The sequence below is a fragment of the Mastigoproctus giganteus genome, chromosome 2, assembly GCF_048544385.1.
Source record: "Mastigoproctus giganteus isolate SK-2022 chromosome 2, ASM4854438v1, whole genome shotgun sequence".
Taxonomy (NCBI): domain Eukaryota; kingdom Metazoa; phylum Arthropoda; class Arachnida; order Uropygi; family Thelyphonidae; genus Mastigoproctus; species Mastigoproctus giganteus.
In genome coordinates, this window is record NC_143576.1 from 145,630,909 (window position 1) to 145,645,148 (window position 14,240).

Sequence of the window (14,240 nt, forward strand, 5' to 3'; positions counted from 1 at the left end):
TTGGATGAAAGAAATAACTTTGACATTATTAATTTTGAAATTTAGCAAAGAATTTGACAGTGAGAGATTGACAATTAATACATAAGCTTGGGGGAATACACTGAGATCATAAGCAAGATCCCAAAATGGATTATGTGATTGATAACATTTGTTTTTTACTGGTCCAGAAATGGAAACAGGAATGGCCCCAAAACCAATTCCTGAGAGATCAGTTTCGGGACCAAAACTGATCTGAAAGATCTGTTTCTGATATTTTTAAATGAAAACATTGATCAAACATTAATTGATACTACAAGGCACAATATCAAAATCTGCAGGTGATGTGACGATTCCAAGCATGGTTAATGGCCAGAGCCAAGGTGGATATGCTTCAGGAATCTTCAGATAAATGACAACTAAGTTTTAATAAGCAAAATATAAGGTTTCACACTTATAAAATAACAACCCCAATATCTTACACTTTTGCAGGGGCTGAATTAAAAATGGTAGAGGATAAAAGAGATGGCGCCTCCGTAGCCAGATGGGCAGGAGCAGCAGTGCGTAGCACACATTTCTCGATTAGACCGGGGTTCGAGCCCGTGCCCATCAAATACAGAGGATGCGGAAAGGTCAGGGAATGACCACTGCATATCCCCGGAGCAATATGGCCTTAGTTGCTAATGCTCCTAATAACAAACAAACCAAGATTAAGATAAAAGAGATTTGGGGATCATAATGTAGGTCAACAGACATGCAATTTTCTGCAGTGCAGATGAGCAGCAAGGAAGTCCCATGGTGTCTTGTTCATTTATTGAATGGTTGCTTATAGAGAGTTGGAGATTAATTCTACTGCATAAAGTAATTGTGACTCTTGTTCTTGGAATTCACATAGTGGCCACACCTAGAAAAAGAAATCGAGCTTCATGTAAGGTCCAAAGACGGGCAATATGCCAGGTGAGATTTGCAAAAGTGCACCACATGAATGAAAGAGACTTCAAATATGTGAGCTTGGTAATTATAGTAATACTGCAAAAGAATGAATGAACCAAGGTCACTACCAGAAGCAGTCTATTTTAGAACTGAAGGGGGGATGGCGTGGTTAGGGCAGTTTAACTTTTAGATTAATTTTAATTTTAAACAAAAGAAATCATATAAATGTAAAATGAATTAACATAAAGAATCTATTCTGATGTCATTTTGAGCTTGGTATTCTCAAAATGAGACCCGAATAGAAACTATATATACTCCTTTTCCCCTAGTTCATTAATCCCTTCATTTCTTGATTGAAGGGATTAATGAAACATAAAAAAGGCACCTGGGGTGGAATGGATCTATCCAACTATATTAAAGAAGGCAGCAAAGGAAGTAAACAAATCCTTAGCCATAATTATGAGAGCATCCTTGGATTCAGGGGAGGTCCCCATGGACTGGAGAAATGCAAATGTATCCCCAATTCACAAAATGGGATCAAAGGGTGACAAGTAATTACAGACCTGTTAGTTTAATTTATGTTTGAGGAAAAGTAATGGAGTCACTGGTTAAAGAAGTATTGCAGGATCATCTAAACAAGACTGCAATTGTAGTTCAGACACAGCATGAGTTTGTTATGGGAAAGTCTTGTCTGACCAATTTGATTGGTACTATGATGTAATCACTAAGGAACCGGATGCAAAAAATAATTTTGATATCATATACTTGGATTTCTGGAAGGCTCTTGATACTATTGCACATGTAACACTGCTGTACAAACTGGAGCGGTATGGCATATGCAGTATCCCCAGAGTAACATACCAACTGTGCAGTACTACACACAAGAGTAGTGGAAAATTAAAAAGACCTGGGGGTAATTGTGCAGTCAGATATGAAGTTTTCTAAGCAGTGCAGACTAGCTGAGAGAAACTAATGGGAGTCTTGTCAATGATATACAGAAATTTTGCTACCAGGGATAAGGAGGTGATTATCCCTTTATAAGGCAATTGTCAGGCCACAACTTGAGTACTGCATACAGGTCTGGAGGACTCATTTTAGGAAGGACAGAGCTACTGGAACAAGTACAGAGAAGGGCAATGAGATTGGTGAGGGGAACAAAGAGTTGCGCTTAACAAGAAATGCTTAAGCTCTGCAAATTGCAGTGTCTGAAGACTAGGCACATTCGAGGTGATCTGACTGAGTTGTATAAGGCCTCCTTGAATGATCTGAGCAAGATCAATGCTGATGGGATTCTTCCTCTTGCTAAGATTATGCACCTGAAGGGGCATAAATTCAAATTGAGGAAAGACAGTGCAGAAGTTTGCCTTTAGCCAGCGGGTGGTTGATTGCTAGAACAAACATCTATCTGTTATTGTGGATGTTGATAGCTTAAATAAATTCAAGGAAGAACTGGACAAACTTTTGGAGCAAACGGATGGGTGAAATGGAAAGTGTATTTATTTTTTATTTTTGGCCGATGTTGTATAAGCTTGTTTTCTTGCATCAAATGCTTCTACTGATGCTAATGCATAGTTCTTTCATCTTCTACTGTGGCATTCTTTCCCAAGGCTAGTAGTACTTGTCTTTGTTGTTTTCTGTTGGTTTCTGGTTTCTCTTCCATTCATTCTGGTGGCTGTGACAGAGGTAAATAAATGGCTGTGTGTATGGTATCTAGTGTTACTTTGTTGTTGTTGAGGAAATCGGGCATTATTCGCCGACTTATATGGCCTGTGACTTGCCACAGAATCTTCTTGGGTCTCTGCTTCAGTATTGCGTGGGTCATTGTGAGGCTCATTCCCTCGAATTCTGCTAGGCTTTCATCCACTCTTCTTCTATTCTGAATATCATGACCTCGTCTCTTTCCATTTCAGCGGCATTGAGTTGTACTTCTTGTATTTGCTGTTCCTCCTCTAACAGTAGAGATCATTCTTTGTCCATATTCCTTGTTCTTGTTAGTTGGTTGCTCACATCCTGCTTGATTTTTTCAAGATTGCAGGAGCTATCAAGTTCTTCATGATAACAGTCTGTCTCTGGCCTGCTATTTGCTGTTTGGTAATCTGAACAGTTGGAAATTGTTCTAACAACTTGGTATGTAGTTTCATCCTGTACATTTTCATATCAGTTTCTAGCTTGAGAGACAGTCTCCAACTTTGCTTAAGGCTTGAATGCGAGTAACTTTATCCTGTGCAGCTCTTGATGCAGTATGCTCACTATATCTACTTCTCATCCTCATCCAAGCTATGGAGGTGGACCTGTTTAGCTCTGGCCTTTGCATCCAGTGGTTGTTGGTAGTTATTAAGATCAACAGCAGATGGTGCCATTTTGAATAAGCCATCATTTCCACTTGTGGGAGGTAGGTCTAATGAAGCGACTTTTTCGCGACATTCCCCTCCATTGCGATTTTTTTTTTCTTCACAGCAGAATTTGAACTCTGGTTCATCATATTGATGATCTGGTGTCATAACCACTGAGCTAATCACACCAATTATTTTTAATTGCTGAACCTTGCCCTTCTGTATATGGCTCACCTCGGTAAGAATAAGAAATACAAAATCTACTTATTTATTCCCTTTATTTTAATTTACAGTTTTTACTTTGTTTTACCTAGTTTTTAATATTTTTTTAGGCAATCAACATTAATGAATACGATTCATATTTCAAGTAAGAGTATCATCAGTTGAAGTGAAAATTAAATTAAATTAATTTTAAAATTTAAATACCTTTCATCTGAGAGAAAAAAAAAAAAAAAAAAAAGATTACAAACTAATACACTACTGGACTGCAAACTGTTTTTTTAAATTTTTATGTAAATTTCTCTCCTCTAGTTCTGGCTGGGTTGAGGTCCATCAGGTACATAATTTTAAGGAAACAAACTATAGTTACTAAAAAATAACCTAAATATAAAAATACTTCAAAGTACTTCCTTGAGTAATATTTAATCAGCTGAAATATGCGGTATTTTTTCAATATGGGAGAGAAGTGCTGTTCTCAATTTTGAAGAGAAATTGATAAATTAATAAAAATAATATAAATTAAAAAATAATAAAAAATGAAAAAAGTAGATGAAAAAAAGTTTATTATATTAAATATTTCTTGCAGTTTTCCAATTTAGCTACAGTTTATAACAGATCCAAGGAAGTGGCTTAAGGCAAAATAATTTACAAAAACATCGAATGTGCGCCTTCTCAGTACAGATTACGTTTGAAGCAGCTACTGGTAAGCAACAAAACATCAACAAACATAGGGTCAACTCGTCAGTTTGAAACTCTCGCTGTTTGGCGCCAGCTTTGCCGGGCAACGACTGTCCATGAACTCGACCTCGCTCAATGTACAATGCGTGCGTGCAGAGATACGGCATTCGCACACCGATCGGGAGTTGTCCTACCTTGACGTTTCTTACAAACAGAATAAAGCTATGGGTCGTTTGGAATATACTATTTTGCAAATCCACCATTCTAAGCGAAATACAACTCATTTTCAACATCCAGCACGCGACTATTTTAAAGGCAAAAGAATAATTAAAAATAGTTAATGGGAGAGTACAGTACTTTGATGTAATTAAAGAAAAATTTTATAACAAGTATGTATTACCGGGTGTTTGTTATGGAATTTTTTTTTTTTTTTGCCATATCCATATATACACAAGGCCGTGTAAAGATCTTTAAGCGCCTGGATGCAAACAATGAAATGTGGCTATCTCACATATTAAAAGCTTCTAATAATACTGTATCAATACAGCCGCTTACATGTTAACATAGCTACATATACGCACAGCAATAAGCAAATACTCTAGCGAATAGGGAAAATCTTTTCATTTGCAGAATGGGATAGTAGACACTGCTGTATATTATTATGCACCCATTATAAGTGATCTGGTATTCGGATTCTTTCAGTGTGCCTTTCAATCGTGTTTACCCTGACTCCTTATTTAAATGCAAATTATTTTATCGTCTTATTCACACCATATATTTGCTGCGCGAGATCTGTTAGGTTCCTTCCGGAAACATTCGGACATCAGTAAGAGCAGAGTAAACGGCAGCGAGAGCAAAGGCACTATCGGAGAGCTAGCTAGCACACTTGCACAAAACATCATAGTTTTTTTTTTTTTTTTTGATTAGCTTTGAAATACATCGTAAGACAAAGAATTTAATGTCAAGAGTGTGCCTTAATTAAATATAGTAATTCTGCGGCCCCTAATAATGAAATTCACAGCGGTTGCTCCCCCCCTTATACTTAAATAAGCCATGGGTAAATGGAGAGTGCACATTCATCCTGGATTGTTATTCATTTTTAGGCAGTCAACAGTGCTTACCCAGAAAGCGTGAATAATACACATTGATAGTTATATAAATAAGTGTTCAGCATGGACAAATTAATCACTTTTAAAAGGTTTTTACTGATTTCTGTCAAGCTTTCGTGAAAGTGGACTGTTTTTTACCATCGTACTTCTGTATATCACTTCCTGATACTGAACGGTGTATCTTCATTGTCTTTTTCAAAGTTATGCTTCACAAGTAAGTTACCTTTCTAAAGAAGTTATCCCATAAGGATATTGATGAAGGCATATCAGGGTTAATGTCTTAAAAGTTTGCAGATGATCCAAAGGTTGGCAGAGTGGCTAATGACTGTAACCAGAGTATGCTACTTCAACAAGATCTAGAAAAATTACGCAGATGAGCTAAGGAAGTGGCAACATATGCAAGGCAATGCATATTGGGTAGTGGTAATCGAAGAATAAACTCAGAGGCTCACATCTGGTGAGTATGGGCTTGGCACATCCAGGGTTCTGAGCTGGATATCATCATTCTTCTTTTTCTTGATGATTTCCTTCTCTCTCTCTCTCTCTCTCTCTCGGGGTAATTCAGAATTTTTTTTTTTTTTTGGCTGGTGCAGTATAAGCCTCACGCTTCCTTGCACGATATGGCTAATAATAATAATAAGATACCAACTGTGTGGTACTAAATGTACAGCCAACATGTTTTCTGAACAATACAGACAAGCTGATGAAATTCTATCAAAGAATTTAGCCAGTAGGGATAAGGAAGTATACGGTATCCTATAATAAAAGCTTAATATCTCTCTGGGGGTCTATCTAAAAATAAATAAATAAATCGAAGAGAAAAACATTACGTGCGGGGAAAATTCAAAATTTATGTCACTACTCTAAGTGAACAATTCTAGCCACCAAGAGTCCATTTCACATCTAAACTATTTATGCTTTCTAAATAAAATATTTCCTCTACGAGCACCACTAATTCTGTTCTGATTCCATCCACCTTAAATTCAGTTTGTATGTATTCGCCTGCTGTACCAAAGCACTGCTCTTCCTTAACCTACATTCGGCAATTTTTGACTCCAAACCTCTTTACCGCATTCTGTCGAATTCATCGCTCTCTGAACTTTCTCGACTTTTTGTCCTTAAATTTTGATTTTTTCTTATACAAATTTCTGAAGTTATGATTTTTTTTTTTTTTTTTTTTGACTTTATTCAGCATTACTTCAACTGGCATCCCTTTCTAACGGTAGGACCTACTGGTAGAGATGTCAAGGCATTTTGCTATCTATAATAGTTCTAATGCAGTGGTTTTAAAATTTTTCACTCAAGTCACATTTGGAAGTAAAAGACGTTTTATTCGCAAGATACTTAAACAGTGATTGTAATTGAACTGAATGGAGTTTTCACTAACCTCACACATTTTGGGAGTATTACTTTATTAACATGTTAATTTATACACTAAAACAGCCTATAATCCTAATAGACCCCTTGTAAGAATATTGTAGATAATTAGACCATTAGCGAATTCATATCACAGTTTGCTGTTGATTTGTCCAGAATTGTTGATTCAATACCCGTCTCGTTTGGCACTGCCATTTTCAAATGAATAAAAAAATAATTCTAATTATTTATTGAAATTTCGTAAACAGACGAATGTAATCAGTAACACAATAAGAACTGCAAGCCTTAGCGCCCTCTGCCTAAAGCATTATCAACCAGAGTACGAAAAGTTTTCATCGAGATTATGGAAGCCTATAAATGAAAAGAACTAAAGAAGGTTGCAGAAGAAGCAAACTAACAAGCACTACGGAATGAATTACTGAAAGGAGCTACAAAAACATGCAAAGTATAAACAACTGATATGACTAAGTTAATGAAGGATCATACTCATTAAAAAAGTAAATTAGTTGAATTAAATTCCTGGTTCTGTAATTACCTCATCGATACGTATACCGACGAAGAAGCAGAAGCTTCTGCTGACCTCACTAAAATGACGAATGCATATCAGTCATTACATTCCCATTTCAAACCAATATACCAAGCCGTCCCAATATAAATTTTCTGTTTATACTCCAGGACGAGCACACGGTAGAGAAAATACAAGAAACAGCACCGTATTCAACAGTCAAGGGCTTGAACCGGGGGCACTCAAGGCACATGCACTTATGCACCATTGCAGGTCAGAGATATTTAAAAAAAAAAAAAAAAAAAGACTCCGACAATTTTTTTTTTTTTTCTTTTTGGAAAATTAAACAACAGTTATAGCCGTACAAATTCCAAAAACTAATCCAAAAAGCATCATGACTCGATTGATAGAAAAATACAATGTGAAGAAACGTCAAGCCTTGACTACGGGAGGACATTTTCACATCATCATCATTATGATGGGAAGGAATAAAAGATAAAGACAGATAACAGAAAAAAAAATAAGTAAAGAATAAAAAAAATAAATATAAAATAATAAATAAAACTAAAATATATAAGAAATACAGAATGTGAAGGGAAAAAAAAAAAAAAAAAGCAAAAATATTTAAGACAGTCAGAACCGCCTCTTCGTGGTATCCTCTAGATAAGGGCAAATGGTTCTGAAGTTTTCAGTGTAGGAAATTTACTACTAAGGGAACTTATTTCAAGTTTACAATCATCACCGCATTCATTAGAGCTTAACAGAGCGGAGGACTAATTATACTACAATTTTTGACCTGACTAGTCCTGATAACGGTTGAAGGCATGGAAATGGAAGTAAGTACTTGTCTAATTTCATTTCTGTTCCTTGCATTCCCTGCACACGTTTCCTCTAAATTCAGTAGCCTTTTAAAACATATGTCCCGGATATGGGTTAACTTTCACTTCGTTTCTGAAGAAGCCAAGTTTACCAAATGCTGACGATATTAAATTGTTTTCATCAAATCCTCTCCAGTGGATTACCATACTCTTTGTCAAGTGACTGGTAAGTCAGCATAATGATTTGGTAATAACTTACAAAGTAATACTTCCGAGTGTAATTGCACATCTTAATAAATAAAAAAAGAAAAACAAGTTTACAAATACGTTATGATCAAGCTATTCTCTGAGTTTTTAAGCATACTGACGAAGTTTTTCCGTCAATACCCCCTTCACATCTCATAATACACATGAATGGTTAAAACTTATAAAGCATTACTTTTTTTTTACTTAGATACTCTGCGTTGTTTCACAATCCAGCCATGTTCCGTTATGTATTACTCATTAGCGATTCTGGAATTTGGTCACCTCTCTGGGCACCGAGTGGCTTCACTAGCATCCACTTGTTTGAAAATATCGTACGTGGAACTATTCGTACCTTGCTAAGAATGGAACAAGCATATGATTTTTACTGTAAATATTATGTTCTGTCGCATTATGATTTCATTTGGCATCTCCTTATAATAATGTCTCTCATTACGATTAGATTCATTTTTACAAATTATTTAATAGAAATGCACAGCATATATACATTTTATTATCCTTTTTAAATGCTATACAATTCTTAAAAAAAAAAAGCCCTATATTAAGTGTGTTCTTGTTCATACTCCGGCACGACCAGCAGACCAGTGGAGTTTACAACAAATCTAAACGCATTAAATCTGGATCTGTTTTTAAACTCAGTGTTTTTTTTTTTTTTATATATAATTGTTTTAAAGAAAAGTGTTTACATATAAAATATTAAGGGGTGAGATATTTCCACTTATTTTTATTTTATTATTATTTTTTTTCATGTGAGAATAGCTTATTCCTTTCATTTTATATTAATTTGTATATTCCAAGTAATGTCTTTTACTCAAGAAACTATAAAATTGTTTTATTAATATTGTGGAAACCTAAGCTGAGCATTGTTAAGTAAAAGAATCTAATCGTAATGACAGACATTTATTGAGGTTCCATATTAAATCATAATGCGAGAGATAACGTAATATTTCCAGTGAAAATCACATGCCTGTTCCATTGTTAGAAAGGTACGAATATTTTAAACAATTTACAACGTATACTTATCCTTTTTAAACGTATACTTTTAAAATAATTCACAACGTATACTCACTTTTTATTTGTACAGGAGCGAGCTTAAACACTCCAAAATCATTGAATTTATCTATTTTACAGCACATCTGGTCTCTAAACTGGTACGATTAAGATTCTTATTTCTACTGCCATCTATTTGTTGTTGGTTTCATTAAGCACCAGCGTCTTAGGCCATATTACACCAGTGATTGTACAAGTGTGTGTGTGTGTGTGTGTGCGTGCGCTCGCTCGCGCTCACGGGGCGATTTTTCATGTGTAGGATGAAAAACCCAAAGTGGCGACTGACAGAGAACCATGTTTTTCTTTCTCCGCCTAATCAGCCAACCACAGCCCGATCGAAGAGGTCTTTGAAAATTCCTCCATTCTATAACAGGACTCGAACATGGACCGCTCCCATAATTAACTAAACCACTAGTCATGGAGATATCAATTTTGTCACTGACTGATAGCGAAGTTTACACTTCGTAGCTATTTTTACAACACAATGGACTGGTTGAATTTTTGGGATTTTACGCGAAAACAACTAAGGGCCACGAGGGGTCAGTATATTATGATTATGTTGGTAAACTGCATGCAATCTACACTGGTGTGCAAAATTTAAGGAGCAGTCAGATTTTCACCTGTAGCTTCTCATAGGAGTGGCCTGGATATGGGAAAAGCATACCACAAAGGAACCTCGTGAGGTACAGAAATGATGAAGGAAACAACACCTACACAACAACGGAAACAAAACGGTACAGAGAGACTTTATTCAAAAATGGCAACATAGCACTGGCTGCCATGATACAGATGCATCACTGCCAAAGATGGAATAAAGGGAAGAGGTGGTCCTCAGTAGGAGATATGGTCACCCCTAATGTCGATGCAGGCTTTGCACCGCCTGTCCATATTAGAACAATATTGTTGATAAGTACTTGCGGTAACATCGTCCATTCCTCTGTCAGCGCCATCTTCAGCTGGTGAACATTTTCTGGTGTGTGTGTGTGTGTGTGTGTGTGTGGACTTGTCGCTAGGAGTCTCCCCAGAGCGTCCCATATGTGTTCGATGGGATTTAGAACGGCAGAAGGGGCAGGCCAATACATACGAACAATGTCCTCACTTTCGAAAAGCATACCAACAGCTGCAATGCGATGGGGTGTGGCGTTATCATCCATAAACACGAACTCGAGGTTAATGGCACCTCAGAACAGACGCACATGGGGAAGGGTTACCTCAGTACAGTAGCGTGCACCGGTTACAGTACGGCCTTCCAGTATGTAGAGTTGTGTAGGTCCATCCAAGATAACGCCTCCCCAGACGAGAACACCTCGACCGCCACTTTCAGTGATGTTTGCGGGGTGATACCGTGTGCCAACCTCTCGCCAGATTACCTGACGTCCAGAATCGCTGCTGAGACAATCTACTCTCATCAGTAATGAGAATATACACACAGCTAATCCTTGTTCACAGCATCGAATACGTTTTTGTAAGTCAAACCATACGAGAGCAAAATTTTCGTTCTTTTCACCACTTTCACACAATTTCAAATATCAGCAAACACTTTCCTAAGCCATAGATAAATTAGGTTTACAACAGAAACTACAAACAAGACTTAACAAAGACAATTGCCTCACTAGTCTAAAAGACAATACAGAATACATTTGCATTTGGGTTCTGCCACCGCACTGCTAAATGAAAGCATGATCAGCCTTCTCGTTATTTATTATTGCAAATCAAGAAAAAGACTTCGCCCCAGGCCAGTATACTTGTCAGGTGGTATTAGTTTCATAAGTTAGACTGTATAAGGCAAAATAAGAAAATATAAGGGAGGTAAACAAATATATGAAAAATAAAGAAATTGGACGGGTCATTGATTTCGCCAAACTATCAAGAAAGGCGTTCTTTTTCATAAGGGGTGGACATTTCTTCTTGTATTCCAATTGCACATTTGGTTCACTTAAGGAAATGTGAAAACTACCAACTTCTTAATACAAGTTAGGCGTGAAGGACATAACTGACTACTTCGCGGAGATAGGAATGTTCTGTGTATGTTCGTGGATCAGCTATCAGATTACACCAAAATGCCATGTTTCGTATGTGAAAATGCCAGCAGAGCACTCAGTCAGCACCGGACAAGGAAGCAGTGGTCACACAGGGTAAACAGATAGCCTTGTACCACTTTAAAAGTACTGAATGCGTGCAGGACCGGCTCTATGATGAGCTAGCATTTAAAGCAACGAACATAATAAACGCACAGCAAATCAAAGTTTTAACTTTATTAATATCGAACAAAAAAAACAACAAAACTTTATTAATGAAGCAACTGCACTTGCACCTTACCATGTTTCTACATTCACATACTTTCCTACATACGCTATTTAAAATGATTGCATTTTATGTTTTGAAATATCTAATGTTTCAGTTTATCGTTGTGCCTAATGTTCCATTGCTTTTTTTTTTTAATAAAAAATATTCACCAAATAGTAATCACTGGTTTTACAACGGTTGATCTGGCTCTTATAGTGAAAGCCTGGTGCACATCGAAAGTCTAGGGTTCATAACGCAATCCGTAAAGGGCTTGTTTAGGCAAGGATTGTAATTATTTTAATATTATTGCAATCAATTTCCAAGTTTATATAGGGCGAGCCTTGGCATTTTCGTTAGGTGGACGACAAGAAAGTTAACATCAGACGAGCAATCTGAAGGAACGATAACCGCAATTGAAAAAGCAGCATGGACTCACCCCAAAATGCTGTTCATGTCTATTTAAAAAGATACCAATTAAGAAATTATCACCAAAATTATAGTCAATAAATTTCAATAATTAGGATGCAAAGTTGAGATTAAAGATCCATTTCTTGCACTGTCAAACACTATCTTTTCAAACCCAGGAAAATCTTGGTCTCATCAGCGAGGAAGAGGCAGTGCAATACCACTAAGACATAAAGGAGATGGAAAGGGGATACTAGGAACGGTGAAATTAAACACAGGGAGCAGATTACTTAATATAACAATAGTGACAAACTAGGCTTGGAAAATGGAAACGTCTGGTGTCACAAAAACGAAAAATCACAAAACGGTAATTTAGGACCAAAAGAACTAGAATTTATTCTAAGGAATGAGGAAAATTTGCATAAACGTACAATTTTGTATTAATATTCTTTTGTTTTCTTCACTTTTGTGTTTGTCCATGTTTTTTTTTTTTTTTTTTTTTTCTCTCTCTCTACAGGAAGTACACAAATCATTATTTGGATAAATTAAAAAAAAAACATGTTTTCCTTTTTCCCAGCTTGTTGAAAATCATTAAGTGATACAAAAGAACTAGATGTCAATTTTGAAATCAGCATCAAACTTAGGGAAGATAACATAATTAAAATACAAATCCCATTCTTCAAGTTTCAATTTGTTGGCCTGTGTTACTGGACTTTGGTATCAACAAATAGATTGTAATATGAATTTCACAGTATCTTGCTGAGAGAACACGAACCAGAATCAGAAATGCCTACTACAATAATTAGTGCGGGCGAGCAGGGAAAGAAATATGCATAAGGACTACCACCAATTTTACTACATGCCCACAGAGTTAAACTTTACGAAATTTCAAATGTTTAAAAAATATACTCCTATAGTTCTTTAAAGGGTAAAATATTTGTTCTCACACACACACACACACACACACACACACACACACACACACACACACACACACACACACACACACACACAAATAATAATAAAAAATTATATTTATATATATTAATTAATAATAAGAGGTTGTAGTGATAAAACGGAACGTCTAAAAAAGAACGAAAACATAATAATAATATATAATGATGGATTATGGAGGATCCGGGGCACTGTTAGTGATAGCAGATATGCCCAGCAACCATAATGAAATACAGTATAGGCAAATGGATTTGAAAGTGTATGTATGGGTAGGAGTGCTGACTTGACAGGTATAGTTACAGTGGAAAAAATTAAGTGCCTAAAAAATAAAAGCAGATTACTTGAAAAATTATATAAATAAAATGAAATGAAAATATATAAATGGTACTTAATGCTGTAGGCCTTAAGATTTGGCTGCCGGCCGTTGATGACGTAGTTAAAATCTTAGGACCTACAGCACAAAGTACCATTTATATATTCATTTAATTTTATTTATATAATTTTTCAGGTAATCTGCTTTCATTTTTCAGGCACTTTTAATTTTTTCCACTGTAACTACACCTGTCAGGTCAGCATTCCTACCCATATACTTATCAAATCCATTTGCCTATATATATATATATATATATATTTAAATAACGTTTAAAATAGTTGAAAACTGGATCTTTCATGATAAAAATAAAATAAAAAGGTACAGCAAACATCAGAGGCAGCAAAAAGCATATTCCTCTACATGATGCTTGAAATATAACCATACAAATAAATTAGAATGAGAGTAAAAAAAAATAAATAAAAAATAAAATAATGCCAGCAGTATGGCAAGACAAGAGCGAAAAAGTCGAAATTAAACTTAAGAATCAAACGAAACAGGGAGGGAAGAGAGGGATAACAAGAGTAAAAATATTGCAGCAGAAAATCTCTTAGGATAATTTAGAACATCTAATTATAAGAATAAATAATAATTCATTAAATTTTGAAAGCCAATTAAAATAGAAATTTAACGGCGCTCCCTCTGACGGACACCAGGTCCAAATTTATGTGAAATATCACCAACAGAGATCTAGACCACTACAGTAAAATAAAACAAAAATAAACTAAAAATAGACTGACCATTATGCCCCATCTCAACAGAGGCCCACAAGGCCAATAATGGTCACGGAATCGCTGCATTTCGATCGCTAGACAAATCGCCGCAAAGGCGAGTCGATCGGAAGATCAGTCCACCACCTGATCCATTGATCGAACCGCCAATGCAGAAGATTTGAATAGCGGTGGTCCTGATGCAGCGAAAACTAAAAATAGAACAGATACGAGCACTCCAGTGCAAAGCCAC

General features: G+C 36.0%; 1 protein-coding gene across 2 annotated transcripts in view; it reads right to left on the bottom strand.

Moving 5' to 3' along the window:
- The window catches only part of LOC150089641 (max dimerization protein 1-like), a 135,149-nt gene that overhangs the window by 1,735 nt on the left and 119,174 nt on the right, over positions 1-14,240 (bottom strand). The gene's annotated exons all lie outside the window — the stretch shown is intronic.